At 40.3% G+C, this 17253-nt stretch overlaps 1 protein-coding gene across 1 annotated transcript in view; it reads left to right on the forward strand.

The window, feature by feature from the left end:
• The first annotated feature begins 812 nt into the window (after positions 1-812).
• The window catches only part of flt3lg.L (fms-related tyrosine kinase 3 ligand L homeolog), a 56681-nt gene continuing 40240 nt past the window's right edge, over positions 813-17253 (forward strand). The window contains exon 1 of the mRNA XM_041569621.1: positions 813-1650. The gene's annotated coding sequence lies outside the window, so the exon portion shown is untranslated. The remainder of the gene's footprint in view (positions 1651-17253) is intronic.

Here is a 17253-nt window from a genome sequence, read left to right on the forward strand (position 1 = left end):
GCTACATCCCTACTCAACAGACCAACATGGTTGAATTTTTAAAAACTGCATAATACAGTCGATGGAATAGCTGGGATTTTCTTCCACGAAAACACAATCTTCTATAAAAATTTTTATACTATAAAAAGTTACTGTTTCCACCTGTTTATATCCCTAAATGAATGCAACACAGGAGTGGTATCTGTGTAAAATGGGGTGAGAAAATCAGGGGCATGGCTAAACGTCAGCCAGTTCACATCTCTGGTTACAAGAACCATGTCCCTAGCACCCTTAGTTGTGCCTTTTATGCAAGTGCTTTATCTGTGCATTGGCATACCTCCCAACATTTGAAAAGTAAAAAGAGGGATAAAAACTTGCGCTGTGCACAGCAAGGCAGATGTTTTAGGTCACGCCCATTTTATGGCCACACCCCCTAATTACCATGTCCATTTTACAAAATGTGGCAGGTTATAAATGATCAAACACATTTCTGGGAGTTTTAGTGCAATGTTTTATGCGTTATAACAGTTTTGCTAGTTCTCCCAAGAGACTTGCTTATCTTAAATAGTTACATTTGTTTCTTTGCTTATCTTAAATTGTTACCAATGTATCTAAGTGCAGCTGCTGACTGTTCTGGGCTCTCTGCCAAGAAGCCTTATTTTAATTAAGTTTCAGAAACTTTGGATCATTTTCTGACATCAGTGCAGGAGATCAAAAGGAAAGTCGGGACATTTCAGTAAAAAACCCGGGACTGCGGGTTGAGTTGTCAAAATCGGCACTGTCTGCAGAAAAGGGAAAATTGGGGAAATATGCATTTGTAATCTAACTTCTCCTGTCACAATCACGGCTAGATCAGCCTGCCAGTATACCAATCAGCATGTACAATGCCACTTTAAGTGGATATAAACAGTAGTGCTATAGAATCTACATCTGTAGACTGAAAATCTGCCTTATATAAAAAGATTCGATTGTAAGCTCTTTTGCAAGTTCTGTGTATACACCCAGTTCTTGTGCAGCAGCTGTTGGTGACTTTATAAATCAGCCATAATCAGAATAGGGGATGTTGCTGCCAACAAATCTATTTTATTTTCTATTTATTGTTTTTTTTTTTTCCATTACAGAAAACAGATCGACCACTGAAGCTCAGAAGCTGAAGATGCTTCACCTACCCCCTTCCCCATTTATTACGGAGGGGAGGGAGTGAGGCTGAAAGAACAGCTGCTTTCACTTTCTCTTCAGACGGACCAGAAAGAATTGCAAATAGCTGAGTCTGGGTGCGGAGCCTTCTGGGGTGTCTGTGACACAGGGATACATTGCAGCAGCCCCCTAACTCTATGCATTGGAGCCCTACAGCAGCCTATCTCCCAGAACACCTACAGGCACTACTGTGGAACTGGGGTACACCTCCAAGACTGTTATTCCATGCACCCCAGTAGTCTGAGCATTCATGCAAAGCTCATGTGCCGACTAACCTTAACCCAAGGCTGGGGAAGTCCTGCTGGGCAGGTGAGTGGGCTTCATGCTGCAGCAGCTTGCCTTTAAATAAGCCTCATCTGCAACTACTATCAACTGATGCCCTGGAGCGGACGCCCAGCAGAGAGGATTGTGATGTGGCTATAGGCACCGGCATCCAGCTGTGCAAGGACCCTGGGGAATGTCACCCTAAGTGGGGTAAGTTTTCTTCTGTTCTTTCACTAAGGGTCAAGGTACAGCCTTTATAGCATGAACTGTATGTGCTCTTTGTGCAGGTCCCTTACAAATAACATTGTTCTGTGCTGCGGAGCCTTTCCCCCTGATTTTGAGCAGAAATAAGGTTTCAGCTGTGAGCTCCCATCTTAGGCACAGTCATATTGTGACCCCCAGTGGCTGTTTCTACACTGCTTAATGAAGTACTGGTATGCAATCCATTATCCGGAAACCGGAGAACTCCGAATTACAAAAAGGCAGTCTCCCATAGACTCCATTATAATCAAATAAACTTTTTTTTTTTTTTTGAATGATTTCCTTTTTCTCTGTAATAATAAAACAGTAGCTTGTACTTGATCCCAACTAAGATATAATCAATCCTTATTGGAAGCAAAATCATTTATTTAATGTTTACACTATAATTTATAGTAGACTTACGGTATGAAGATCCAAATTGCAGGAAAGATCCGTTATCTGGAAAACCCCAGGTCCCAAGCATTCTGGATAACAGGTCCCATACCTGTATTGGCTGGGCAGGTAATGGAGAGTACAAGATGCATTTTAACTTGGTAGTGCTTGTGGATGCAATGTGTGATTTCAATTCGACTAGAGCACCCTCTGGGTGCAAGTGGGAAGTGGGTGCAAGTACAGGCGCAAGTACCTTCACAAATGGAATTTCTTTGGCTGCCACTTTTACCCTATTGCCATGCACAGCAACCCTAAAAGAGCCCAAATTCCTTAAAGGAGAAGGAAAGGCTGTGTTTACTTGGGGGTGCAAAAAGTTAGGTATCCCCAATTGATCGCATGTACTTACCTGAACCCCCAGTGTACCTATCAGGAGAAAATTGCACCGGACCGAGTTTCTTCCAGCGAGCACCACGGAGCAATCGTCTTCCTGCTTCTTCTTTCTTCGCAAGAAAAAACGTAAAAGGCGGTTATTTAGTTCTACTGCACATGCGTCTGCCCCGGGAAGTTTGAAGAAAGAAGAAGCAAAGAAGAGAATCGCTCCGTGGCGGTTTTCTGCTGATAGGAGCACCGGCCAGGGGTGTGAGGTAAGTGTATATTATCACTTGGGGGTGCCTAACTTTTGGCACCCCAAGTAAATAAGCCTTTCCTTTTCCTTTAAAGCTCAAAGACTCAGCCATATTGGGCAGTGTACTTATGGTTTGCATATTCCTCTGCATGAACTTAGCAGCAGTGACGCCTTTAATGAACCCCTGTCTCTTGACTGATATACAGAAAACTGCCTCTGTGTTTCTAACAAAGATTAAAGGGGTAGTTCGCCTTTTAAGTTAAATTTTAGTATGAAATAGAATGAACAATTCTTAGCAACTTTCCAAATGGTCTTCATTATTTATTTTCTATAGTTTATTTAATTGGCAGGCTTTTCAGCTTTCAAATGGGGGTCACTGACCCCATCTGAAAACAAATGCTCTGTAAGGCTACAAAAGTATTGTTATCGCTACTTTTGCTTAATCATCTTTCTATTCAGGCCTCTCCTTTTTATATTCCAGCCTCTGTTTGGATTCTAGCAACCAGATTGCTGAAATTGTAAACGAAAGAGCTGCTGAATAAAGAGGTAAACAACTCAAAAACCACAAATAATAAAAAATGAAAACCAATTGCAAATTGTCTTGGATTTTCGCATCATACGAAAAGTTAATTTAAAGGTGAACAACCCCTTTAAGTGGAATGCTTCATAACAAAGCTGCCTCTTTATGTCTTATTGCCTGTGGCCTTTGACCTTTGATCAGTAGTTTATAGCTAATAGTGAAAGGCAACAGGCTTTTAAAGTTCAACACACCTTGTGTACGTGTCTAAAATAAGGTTGCAAACATCTGGGTTTCCAAGAGTATCTGGGACATCAAATAATAATTTTCCCCAATTCTCACTAAACCAGCTCTCAGACTGGAGCCCCCCCATGTGGGGCCACTGCCGCAATTCAGAAACCACTACCGTAAAGGGTGGGAGCAGACTCCAGCTACAGTTTAGTCTCCTCCCGCTCTACAGGCACATTATCAGAGATGTCACTGCCCCCCTGTATTAATGCAGATGATTTTTGGTCAGGATTCAGTTCGGTTCGGGATTCTGCCTTTTTCAGCAGGATTCAGATTCGGCTTCTGCCTGGCCTAACCGAATGTGAATTCTAATTTGCATATGCAAATTAAGGGTGGGGAGGCAAATTGCTTGACTTTTTATCACAAAACAAAGAAGTGAAAAATGTTTCCCCCTTCCCATCCCTAATTTGCATATGCAAATTAGGGTCCAGGTTCGGTAATTGGCCAAATCTTTCGCAAAGGATTCAGGGGTTAGGCCGAATCCAAAATAGTGGATTTGGTGCATCCCTAGTAATCCCTGATCTGCCCAAACACGACTCCACCCATTACATACCCATTAAATACCCATTCTACCCTAACCACACCACTGCTCTGCTCCCATGGGAGAGTTGATCATTTTGCCGTATAGCAGGCTGTTATTCTGCCATCTATTATGCATGGATTAGGGAATAACTACCCTATGCTACAGTTTAGGGCAGGGATCCCCCAACCTTTTTTTACCCATGAGCCACATTCAAATGTAAAAAAACATTGGAGAGCAACACAAGTATGCTAAAAGTTCCTGGGGGTGCCAATTATGGGTTTTGATGGACTATTGGTAGCCCCTATGTGTATAGACAGCCTACAGGAGACTCTGTTTGGCAGTACATCTGGTTTTTATGCAACCAAAATTTGCCTCCAAGCCTGGAATTCAAAAATAAGCACCTGCTTTGAAGCCACTGGGGGTTATTTATCAACACTGGGCAAATTTGCTCATGGGCAGTAACCCACGGCAACCAATCAAATTGCTGCATTCATTATTCTACTTGCAGCTGGCTTCAAAAAGCTAACCACCGACTGGTTGCTATAGGTAACTGCCCATGGGCAAATTTGCCCAGTGTTGATTAATGAGCCCCAGTGAGAGCAACATCCAACAGGTTGGTGAGGAACATGTTACTCATGAGCCACTGTTTGGGGATCACTGGCCTAGGGCATACCTCCCAACATTTTGAAAATAGAAAGAGGGACAAAAAGATTTTTTTGGCGCTTGCAGCCCGCACAATTTTTTCACCATGCCCATTTTATGGCCACGCTTGCTAATTACCATATACATTTTACCAAATTTGGCAGGTTATGAAATGTTTGAACACATTTCTGGTGGTTTATGTGCTATAACAGTTTTGCTAATGAAGGTGAATTTCCCTTTAAGCTGCAAGTCTCGGCTTCCCCAAGAGACCTGTTTATCTTAAATAGTTACAATTGTTTCTTTGCTTATCTTAAATCATAATAAATGTATTCTGGGCTCGCTGCCAAAAGCCAATTAGATTTTAGAAACTTTGTATCTTTCTCTGGCTGTTCAGTGCAGGAGATCAAAGAAAAAGTCGGGACATTTCAGTAACAATCTGGGACTGCGGTTTGAGCTGTCAAAATCTGAACTGTCCCGCGGAAAATGAAACATTTAGGAGGTAAGGCCTAGGGGCTCTGAGTGCTCATGGGCCATCTAGCTTTTTCAATTATTTTCTTTAAAAAATGTAATTTTAGCTGTAATTTTAGCTGTGCTTGGCCTGGGGTTTGTAACCCCTAACTAATGCCTGCACCTTTGGTTGGGGATAATATTTTTGCCCAACAGGTGCCCTTTAAGGTGGAACCATGAAAGCAAACGTGTGCTTATTTGCTATAGGTTCAAATTTGTCCTATTTTCAGAAATCCTATCCTGGGGGACACGTATGAGTTTACTGTCTCTATACTCACAGCATTAATATTCTCTTTCAAAGGGTGATTCACCTTTAAGGTAAAGTTTAGTATGTTCTAGAAGGGTCAATTCTAAGCAACTTTTCAATCGGTTTTCATTATTTATTTTTTATAGTTTTAAAGTTATTTGCCTTCTTTTTTGACTCTTTGCTGCTTTCAAATGGGCGTCGCTGACTCCTTCGAAAAAATAAATGCTCCGTAAGGCTACAAATGTATTGTTATTGTTACTTTTTATTACTCTTTCTATTCAGACCTCCCCTATTCATATTCCAGTCTCTTATTCAAATCAGTGCATGGTTGCTAGGGAAATTTGGACCCTACCTACCAGATTGCTTAAAATGCAAAAAAAAAAAAAGCTGCTGAATAAAAAGCTAAATAACTCAAAAACCTTAAATAATGAAAAATGAAAAACAATAGCAAATTGTCTCAGAATATCACTCTCTACATCATACTAAAAGTTATCTCAAAGGTGAACAACCCATTTAACCTATAAAGGTGTAAAGACATACCTCCCAACATTTTGGAAGTAAAAAGAGGGACAAAATTTTTTTTTCCGCATGTAGCGCAGCAATTTTTTGACCCCCACCCCTTTCTGTGGCCACACAAATTTGGCAGGTTATGAAAGTTTGAAAATATTTCTCCTTATCTAAACTGTGTTTTTGTGTCTCAAAATTGTTACAAAGTATCTTATTTGCACCTGTTAGCTGTTCTGGGCTCTCTGCTAAAAGCCAATTAAGTGAGAAACTTTGTTTCTTTTTCTGGCTGTTCAGTGCAGAGAAAAGAGGGACTTTCCAGTACAAATGAGGGACTGCGGGTTGAGCTGTCAAAAGAGGGACTGTCCCTCCGAAAAAGGGACAGTTGGGAGGTATGGTCTAAAGTATTAAATAAACAAATCCAGCGACTTCCATGTTGCAGAAATTTACTCATATTGCTGCTTCTAATTCCACTACTCAGAACTCATTTTGCCACCGGCGAATAAATTTGCGAATCTCCTGTGAAAACCTGCCGGCGAAAATTCTGCAAAATCGCTGCATGGCAACACGATTCGGACGCCCATTTACTGTAAAGCATGCGTCAAAATTGATGTGAGCGACTTTTCCGACACGCTTTCAATATTGGACACGGGCGTCCATTTCGGTTTTCACGATTTTTCGAGAATTTTTCGCCGTTTCGAGAATTTTTCGGGAAATCCGCAAATTGTTTCGGTGAAGCAAACGGGAGAAATTCACCCATCACTGGAATTGACTCTCAAGAGCCACATGGTTGATTGCCTGTAATACATAGTGGTTTCTTAATGATCTGTTAATGAATTTGCTGTTAAAAATTGTTGAAACAATTAATTAGATAAACGGTATATCAGTTGTATCCATCTGGGTCTGTAAACAGAATTAGAAATCATTGTGATCCAGTATGAATTTCAATAGTTTCATCACAAAATGTTTTCAGTGCTTGCGCTCAAACTTATTTAGAATTGCTTTGAGTCCATGGCATGTCTGATGGAGGCATAGAAATTACTCAACATCTGGGGATATGGAGAAACTAAGAGCATTCCATTGTAAACTCCATCCATTGCCCATCCATGATATACTAGGGCCATTCAATGACAGATTGTCGCATTGTTTGATATCTACTTGTTTATTATATGAGATTTCCAGACTTAATTTGCCAGCCAGGGTACAATTCTTTATTTTAGTGGACTTTATAATTAATATAAAGTTGTCCTTCTGATATAAGTAACGGTAACATTTGGTAAAAAAAAAATTCTTATTTTATGAAATGATATGCATTACTGTGGCATTCATTATTCTATGACTTAAGGACTAATAGATCAATTTGTGGTCAATTGTCGCTCGTTTTCTTATCATCAATTCAATTATCTTCTGACAGATGATGTTGTAAAATACTTGGTGATTCAGTTAGATGAAAGGATTTATTATCCCCTGACCCTGGAAATAACACAAATACCAATATACCCAACAAAAACCTGTCGGTCATTTACCAGTCAATGGTCCCTTGAACCATTTGAAGATGTTAATAGCCTTCATGATGTTTGGGGTTTTTTCAGTGGGTTTTGCTCAAAAACTCCATCACTTTTTTTCCATTTCAGTTTTTTCTTAAATTAGAGACCATTCCAGTTGTTCATTCACAGTATAAAAAAACTCACAAAGCTCTGAAATTTGACCTTTCATAAATAACCCCCAAGTAGAGTTGCCACCAATTTTTTTTAACTTGTAAGGGGGGCCCTAGCAGCAGGGGAGCGCAAAAGTAAACTCAGTCAATAATTGTCAAGGGGGCTGTACACACACAGACGCATGTAAGCGTAAGAATGCAACATGCTGTGTCCCACCTGTGTTTGCCATTTACATGCGTCTGAGTGAGTACAGCCCCATTGAAAAGAATTCGGTGCGTCTACTCCTGCATCCCCTGCGGCTGAACGCATGAAACCGGAACGCGGGGGAGCGCAGCTAAAAACACTCGTCTGTAAGAGCCCTGAATGCACAGAAAGGAAAATAAAATCTAGTTTTTAATTGGTGATGCCACCTTAACAATTTTCATACCTCCCAACAGTCCCGTTTTTTTTTTTGACAGCTCAGCCAGCAGTCCGGCGTTTGTACTGAAAAGTCCCGACTTTCTCTTCACTGAACAGCCAGAAAAAGATACAAAGTTTCTAACTTAATTGGCTTTTGGCAGAGAGCCGAGAACAGCCACAAAGATACATTTGTAACAAATTTGGAAATAAGCAAATAAGTAAGAATATAAAATAACAGGTCCCTTGGGAAAATTTAGACTTACAGATTATAGGGCAATTCACCTTTATTAACACTCTGACCCCCTTTTGAAAGAAAGAGTCAGAAGATAAAGGATGAAAATTAAAAATAAATAAATAATGAAAACCAATTAAAAATTACTTAGAATGAACCATTCTATAATCCTTATTCTTGCCAGCACAGTTGATTTAAAAGGGACTTCAGCAGCTCTCCGGTTGGCAGTCTCAGCAATCTGGTTGCTAGGATCCATATTACTCTAGCAACCATGCATTGATTGGAATAAGAGACTGGAATATGAATAGGAGAGGACTGAATAGAACAATGAGTAATAAAAAGTAGCAATAACTATGCTGTACATTTGTTGGCTTACAGAGCATTCGTTTTTGAGATGGGGGCAAGGGACCCCCATTAGAAAGCTGGAAGGATAATTAAAACAACTATAAAAAAAGAAAAAATGAAGGCCAATTGAAAAAGTACTAAGAGTTAACTTCAAACTGAACCACTCCTTTAAACATGTAGAAAATAATTCCTATATAAACCATTCAGCCACAGTTATTTAGCAAACGCAATACACGGGAAGATAAAGCTGCAGATATCGGTCGTTTAGACCAATTTGAAAGCTTATCTGCCCGTGTATGGGGGCTTCCGTCGGGTCTTCCCGATTGATATCTGGCCACTATATCGATCGGGACGGTTTGGTTTTTAACTGACCAACCCGTCGGACCCCCTTGGCGTATCGTAATTCGACTGTTCGTCCATACGGCCGAACGTTCGAATTACCCCCGATATAGCCATGCAGTTAGTGGTATATCGGGGAAAGATGCGCTCGTTTGGCGATGTCGCCAAACAAGCTGATCTTTGAGTCTATGGCCATCTTAACTGACCTTCCAGCCTAGTCTCCAGTATGTGTGTTATGACCCCCGTGGCCAGGGTTTCAATTCTCCATATGGAGCCTGCTGTACAGTTTGGGAACCACTGGCTTAGGCATTATGACAACAATGTGCCTTAGGGTTAGTTCACACGAGGAGATTCGGAGCCTCGTCTTCTGAGCGACAATCTCCCCGAACTGCCTCAGCATGTTTTCCCATAGGCTATAATGAAAAGTCGCACACGCGGCGATGCGTTTCCATAGTCGCACGAAGTTGCCTCACACAGGACGTGCAGCCGGGCCCCCCGCCCCCCTCCGTACGCCCGAAACCGCCTGGAATTCCACCAGAGTCAGGGCGCGTGAGCTGCCGGGGGGGCCCTGGCCCAAACGCACCCCCTGCTCCCCCGGTAGTTACGCCACTGGTGATTAGTCGCCAGGTGACAGAATCTCCCGAATCTCCTTGTGTGAACTAACCCTTAGGAAAATAGAAAAGCTTCTAGCGCAGGCAATATCTAGCCCTGTATCAGCAGAATTAAATTAATTACAGCACGTTTCCATTACTTTGCCATATTTTTAATACAATGTTGACAAATTTCAATTTTTAACATATTAACTGTAACAGCTGAGCCCAGATAATTAATAACAGTTAGGGAATTCCCAGACAGCAAGTTGCACAAAAAGGGGCCTTCCGGTAATTTAACAAACTTTGCACCATTTTCACTCCATCTTTATAAATATGCCTGTGAGGGTTTGTGTTCAATACAATTTGTTTATTTTAATGAACTGAATAATAAAATGGCATGCTCCTCAGATGAAGCCGTCTCCCATAGACTCCATTTTATGCAAATAATCCAATTTTTTTTTTTTAAATTATGGGAGTTCAAAAAAAACTCCCATTACTTCGAAATTCAACCCTTGATAAATCTGCCCCTTAGTGTGTGTCTCTCTATAGCCCTGTTTTTTTCACCCTTGGTTCCCTCGTCCGTTCATCGACTTCAGCTTCAAGAATCTTTCAGAATTTTATCAAAGAATAAAACATCCAGGGATTTCTAGTCCAGCGTACATTTCAGTCACCTTGATTTCTATGTGGATTGAGGAGCAGCTTGCAGGACCTGATAGGGAACTGAAGCATGTGTGACTGCAGGACAGTGATTGGCTGTCCCCCACTCCTACTGTGTTTCTGGCAGAGACTGTTAGGATACACCCACCCCTCATTTGAAACATGGACAGGGACCAGAGAACATTTATAGGGAGCTCCAATAAAGGGGCTATTTTTAAAGATAATATTAATTTTTAGCAACATCTAAAAGCAACATCATATATTACTTATAATTGCCTACGAAATTAGGGTTTTTTCATTTATCCTATATGTCTCCTTTAAGTTAATGTGACCCACAGTAACAGCAAATTGGTTCTGGTCTTAGGGCAATGACACATAAGGCTATAGGAGCCAAACAGTTTAAACCCTCATCCACCAACCTTGGGTGCCCTTGAGCTAACAATAAGTTTCAGGCTAATTGCCTAATAACGGGTTTCCCACTGATAAATTTCTGGTCTAAAAATACAGTACTGTGCCTCTGCTTGTAATACACTGATAATATCATACAAAACAGATTTTCTAAAAATATTCGGTGTGTGTATGGTGGGAGACGAGACAACCTATATCGGCAGAAGACTTGGATATCAGCCTGGCTCGTTGATCGGGTCGGATTGAAAATTTTGATTGGGCAACTTTGAAGTCACCTGAACATCAGTCATTGATAGTGCTGAATCGTCAGAGGTAGAATTTTATTGTTTCCACCTGTATATCTGACCATTCCGCTCTACACGTGTGTATTGAAATGAGCAATCTTTCCTGGAAAGATCGCAACTATAACGTCTATGGCCACCTTTTCTTTCTTAGTAATTATGTTGTTTCTATGCAAATGATAGTGCCCTTATCCAGAATGCTCGGGACCTGGGGTTTTCCGGATAACAGATCTTTCCATAATTTGGATCTGCTAAAAATCATGTAAACGTTAAATAAACCCAATAGGCTGGTTTTGCTTCCAATAAGGATTACTTTTGTCTTAGTTGGGATCAAGTACAAGTTACTGTTTCCGGAAAACGAATCCCGATATCGGTAGAAGACTTGGATATCGGTTGGCTCGGCTATCTGGCTGGCCGGAAAATTTTGATAGGACGTCTTTAAAGTCACCTGAACATCAGCCATTGTTAGTTCTGATTTGTCAGATACAGGTAGAATTCTATTGTTTCTACTTTTATATCTGACGATTCAGCTCTACACGAGTGTATTGAAACGAACAATCTTTCTTGGAAAGATTGTAACTGTAACATCTATGGCCACCTTTACCTTCTTACTGATTATGTTGTTTCGATGGAAATGATAGTGCTGTTATCCAGAATGCTCGGGACCTGGGGTTTTCCAGATAACAGATCTTTTCATAATTTGGATCTGCTAAAAATCATGTAAACATGAAATAAACCCAATAGGCTGGTTTTTCTTCCAATAAGGATTAATTATATTGTGCTTGGGATCAAGTACAAGCTACTGTTTGTGGAAAACAAATCCCGTACCTATATACAATTAGTAGCTCACAAGGGTGCGTGTTTCTGACTTGTAGAGCTGGGTTAAATATTCCTTACTTTTGGAATTCTGTCCCTGAATTTAGCCATAAGGAATATTCCCTCTGCAACACTAAACTGTGATCCAACTATTAATTCAGTCTTGGCACCCATGCCGTCACCTTTATGAATGGTAGCACTTGTTACCCATCCTGTAAATTATTCACTTTCTTTATAGATTTGTGAGTTCCATTTGGGAAGGGCTTGATGTACTGTAAATAATGAAACCAGACTCATATTTTATTGGTTTTATCCTGATTTAACCCCCCTTACCCAGTCCCTGCAAACACAGGATGGGCTGATTTGAACCAATCAGATCTAAGCTTTTATTTTAAAACTTGTAATAGACGGATAATAACTAATCATGAATTGGTTGCTATGGGCAACTGCCCATTTTTGGATTGGGATATGGACTGCCTGATACACATATAGCATGTCTGAGCTCTGTGGACTGGGCTGGAGGCTGGGATTGTTCTGGTCACATATGATATAAGTTAGTTACATAATGCAAACGGTTGTTTCCTTAAACGAGTGGATCATTTTCAAGTTAACTTTTAGTTTGTTATAGATTGACCAATTATAAGCAACTTTTCAATTGGTCTTCGCTATTAATTTTTTACTGTTTATTTAATTATTTGCCTTCTTTTTCTTGATTCATTCCAGTTTTCAAATGCGGGGGTCACTGACTCCATCTAATAAACAAATGCCCTGTACAGCAACACATTTATTGTTATTGCTACTCATCTTTCTATTCAGATCCTCTCCTATTCATATTCCAGTCTCTTATTCAAATCAATGCATGGTTGCTATGGTCATTTGGACCCTAGCAACTGGAGAGCTGCTGAATAAAAAGCTAAATAAATCAAAAATCACGAAAATATAAACCAATTGCAAATTTTCTTGGAAATTTCTACATCATAGAAATAGTTAACGCCAAGGTGAACAACCCCTTTTGGGTAAGGGCACACGCGAAGATTCAGGGAGATTTAGTCGCCCGGCGGGCTTCAAGGGGCGACTTATCTCCCTTAACTGCCTACCGCCGGCTAGAATCGAAATTGCCGGTGGGATGGCACTCGGAGCGCTTTGTTTTCCGAAGTCACCCAAAGTTTCCTCATGAGCGACTTCGGAATACGAAGCACATCTATTGCCATCCCGCCGGCGATTTACATTCTAGCCGGCGGGAGGCAGTGCGAGGAGATTAGTCGCCCCTATGAAGAGACGATTTGTCACTTGCCGAATCTGAGCATGTGTCTCTGCCCTCAAGGTGTAACTGAAAGTCTCAGGATTCTCATGTTAGCGTGTTATGTGCTCTGCTTTCTTATATTGGAATAGGAAGAAGAAGGCTGTCAAACTGGACTGACTGCTTACTCAGTGCTGTCTTGAGGGTAGCCACAAACCCTGAGAACTCTGTGCTGTATTTCTTAGTGGTGCCAACCCTCCTAATAGAGGCCTGGCTGCATTTGGCTTTTTTTGCTCTGTCCTAGAAGGACAGACGGGGGTGCCATGTAGGCAGGTGGTAAGGGCAGGGCCCGGCTATGGAACACATTATTCCCTGGTGGTCAAATACTGTTAGATGAGCACTAAGGCGTTGACTTTTACTCCCTTAGCGAAATTCTTTATTATATATGCAGTTTTAGGTCCAAAAAATGTAAAAAAAAAAAAAAAAAGTATTTAGCCAGTCATATAAATGACACCCTGCAGAAAATAAAGTATGTATGTGTTTGGTTTCTAAGGGGCTTATTTATAAAGGGTCGAGTTGTGTTTTCCACAAAAATTTGAGTTTTTGAGTAAATTTTTTTGTCAAAACTCACATTTTCCGGTTAAATAAAAAAACTCTTATTTTTAGAGTCATTTGAGAAACCCTCAATTTTTTTCGAGATATATATATATATCCCGACCCTTGAAATCTCAACCCTGGAAATAGCTTGAATTGTGAAATACTCCAGCTAAAACCTGTCAAGGTCATGTAGGAGTCAATGGCAGAGGTCCTTTGAACCATTTGAAGATGTTAACAGCCTTCATAATGTTCAAGGTTTTTTTGAAGTGTTTTTCCAGAAAACTTGAATGATTTGAGCAATTCGAGTTTTTATCGCCGAAAACACGATCAATGCGATTTTTCAGGTTTTGAAACCCGAACTCACAGAATCAAGTTTTTTTCCATCCGAGGTTTTTCTTAAATAAGAAACCATTCGAGTTGTGAGTCATTCAAGTTCAATCGAGGTATAAAAAAAACTCAACATTCGACTTTTAATAAATAACCCCCTGAGTGTGTGTGTTAGAAAAAGTGAGAACTAACATGTTTGTCACCTGTACCCTTGAATAGAAGTGTATTTGCAATAAGTGCACCCTATTATAGCTAAGTGTCTAGGTACTTCCTAACTTTAGTCCAGGTATGGGATTCGTTATCTGGAAACCCGTTATCCAGAAAGCTCCGAATTACAGAAAGGCCGCCTCCTATGGTCTCCATTATAATCAAATAATCCAAATTATTAAAAAATATTCCCTTTTTCTCTGTAATAATAAAACAGTAGCTTGTACTTGATCCCAATTTAGATATAATTAATCCTTATTGGAGGCAAAACCAGCCTATTGGGTTTATTTTATGTTTACATGATTTTCTAGTAGACTTAAGGTATGAAGATCCAAATTACAGAAAGATTCGTTATCCGGAAAACCCCAGGTCCCGAGCATTCTGGATAACAGGTCCCATACCTGTACCCACAATAGGTTACACATCCCCTACCCTAACATACCCATATTATATCATATCATATGTCATAGTCTTTCTATTTGGGGTCAATGTCAGTGTTGAGAGGGGGAGAGGTGAATAAGTTGCAAGTGATTCTTTAGAAGGCTTCAAGGGGAAGTGTGACCTGTGGTATTAATGCTGTTTTTTCAAACCCAGTGGCAGTGCCACCATGTGTAGTGGAAACTATTGGAGTGTGGTCAGGTTGGAAGTTTGGGGTATGATTTTTGTGGCCAAGAGTTGGAACCAGTAGTCTTTCATAAACTTAAGTTGGACTTACATGGAATGATACCAGCTGCCACCTCTTAAAGGGTTAGTCACCTTTGAGTTAACTTTTACTATCATGTAGAGAGTGATATTCTGAGACAATTTGCAATTGGTTTTCATTTTTTATTATTTGTGGTTTTTGAGTTATTTAGCTTTTTATTCACCAGCTCTCCAGTTTGCAATTTCAGCAATCTGGTTGCCAGGTTCCAGATTACCCTAGCAACATGCACTGATTTGAATTAGACACTTGAATATGAATAGCGGAGGGTCTAAATAGAAAGAAGAGTAATAAAAAATATCAATAACAGTACATTTGTAGCTTTGCAGAGCATTTGCTTTTAGATGGGGGTCAGCGACCCCCATATGAAAGTTGGAAAGGATCAGAAGAAGAATATTCTTTCAATTATTTCAAAAATATATACAAATCAAACAAAAAATTGAAAAGTTGCTCAGAATTGTCTATTCAATAACAAACTTCAAGGTTTTACATATTGGGGGCATCAACCTCCTCTGACCCACCACTTTTCAGTAAAGGATTAGCATAATTTATTTTAATGTTCATTTTAAAGCTAGACATTCACGTTTAGATCTGCTTGTTTGCAAAGTTTATCCATGTACAGCCAATGCTTTTGCTAGGGCAGAAACCCAGGAATTTGGTCACTCAAGCAGTGGGTCAAATGGGAAGGAATCTCACTGTATCACAGTGGGGCCAATGCAGAGCCAATATGGCAATCACTAGGCAAAAAACGTATTTTAGGCTTTATAGCCAACACACACAAAGTATTACTCTGTAGTCCAATATTGTACAGGTATGGGAACTTTTATCCAGAATGCTTGGAGATAACAGATCTCTTCATAATTTAGATTTTCTTACATTAATTCTACTAGAAATTCATGTAAACATTAAATAAACCCAATAGGCTGGTTTTGCCTCCAATAAGAATTAATTATATCTTAGTTGGGATCAAGTACAAGCTACTGTTTTATTATTACAGAGAAAAAGGAAATAATTTTTAATCATTAGGATTATTTAACTATAATGGAGTCTATGGGAGATGGCTTTTCTGTAATTCGAAGCTTTCTGGATAACGGGTTTCCAGATAACGGATCCTATACCTGTATAAACATATTCTCTGATTTAAATATGAAAAATAAGAGTCCCTCTTTAATAACATATTCCATTTTATTGTTGTTTATATGTTGCTTATTGATTTTTTTTTTTTAATGGAGTTGGAATTTCCCAAAAATTCATAGGAGTCGCTAATGGCACTGGGTGTGTTGCTGGCATATCCGAAGCACTTCTATGCCAGAGCTCATAAGTATGTCTAATTATCCTATATATATATATATATATATATATAATTGTTTCCAAAGCTCTATTACTTATGAGCATTTAACCTGTTTTATGTCACTAATGATTCCCTGCATTTCATTCACTCCGCAAAGCAGAAAACCAGCAAATAATAGATATACATATTACTGATTTGATTTAGATCAGCACCAGGTGAGAGGGAAACCCTTATCTGTGCACATTAGTTAGGGCTGACTTTTGCAAAATGTACTTTAATTTGCCCAACATTCTTAGGACACATAGGGGCAGATTAACTAAAGGGTGAGGTGGCAAACACAGGCAACAATTCACCAGCGTTACTGCCCGCAGGGACATCGCCTATTTACTAACGGCGCAGGCACCAATTCACTAGCGAAAGAGATATCGCTCATTCACATTCTATAGCCAGGCGAAAATTCGCTCTGGCGAATGGACGTTACTCCACAAATTCACTAAAATGCAGATTTTACTGAACGCAGGATCGGACTGGGGGGCCTGGGGCCCACCGGAACTGCTGTCCAGGGGCCCCCCCGCCCCCCTACTAAAACCCGTCGGCCCAGCCGTTCGGTGCGCATGCGCAACAACGCCGCTCGGCGCGCATGCGCAACAACGCCGCTCGGCGCTGCGCATCACCGGAAATAAAATATTTTTTTGCGATTGGAAATATCGGGAGAAGGGTTCTGGCCCGGCGGGGGCCCACGAGGGTCGGGGCCCACCTGGTTTTTTCCCGGTATCCCGCCGGGCCAGTCCGACACTGACTGAACGTTACCTCCTGCCTTCGCCAGCTCAAACCAGTCGAAGTGCACTGGAGTGCATAGATCTTCCTCAATCTTCTATTACTTACAGTACATCATATTCGTCTTTTCCTTTTTTCAGAGTGATAGGCTGCAAAAGTCCTTACATTTTTTTGGGGGGTAACTGGTTTCCCTCATACATTTTCTAACATATGGAACATAAACTATACAGTGGGCTCATGTGTAGGGCATTATAACAACTCTATTGTCTTTGTTAAGCTTCCTTTGACATGTGTAATATAATGTATTTGCTGCAACATTTAACATAAAGACATCCATTCAACTTTAAATTTCCTGCTGTATGCAAATTAACAACCTGAGAGCAAGAATTAAGTGCTAGCGCATCTTCGCTTTGAATTGCTCACATTGGCGAAGTAAGGCCAGCGTTCGGTGCTCATGACG

Source organism: Xenopus laevis, chromosome 7L (genome assembly GCF_017654675.1).
Source record: "Xenopus laevis strain J_2021 chromosome 7L, Xenopus_laevis_v10.1, whole genome shotgun sequence".
In the NCBI taxonomy this organism is placed as follows: domain Eukaryota; kingdom Metazoa; phylum Chordata; class Amphibia; order Anura; family Pipidae; genus Xenopus; species Xenopus laevis.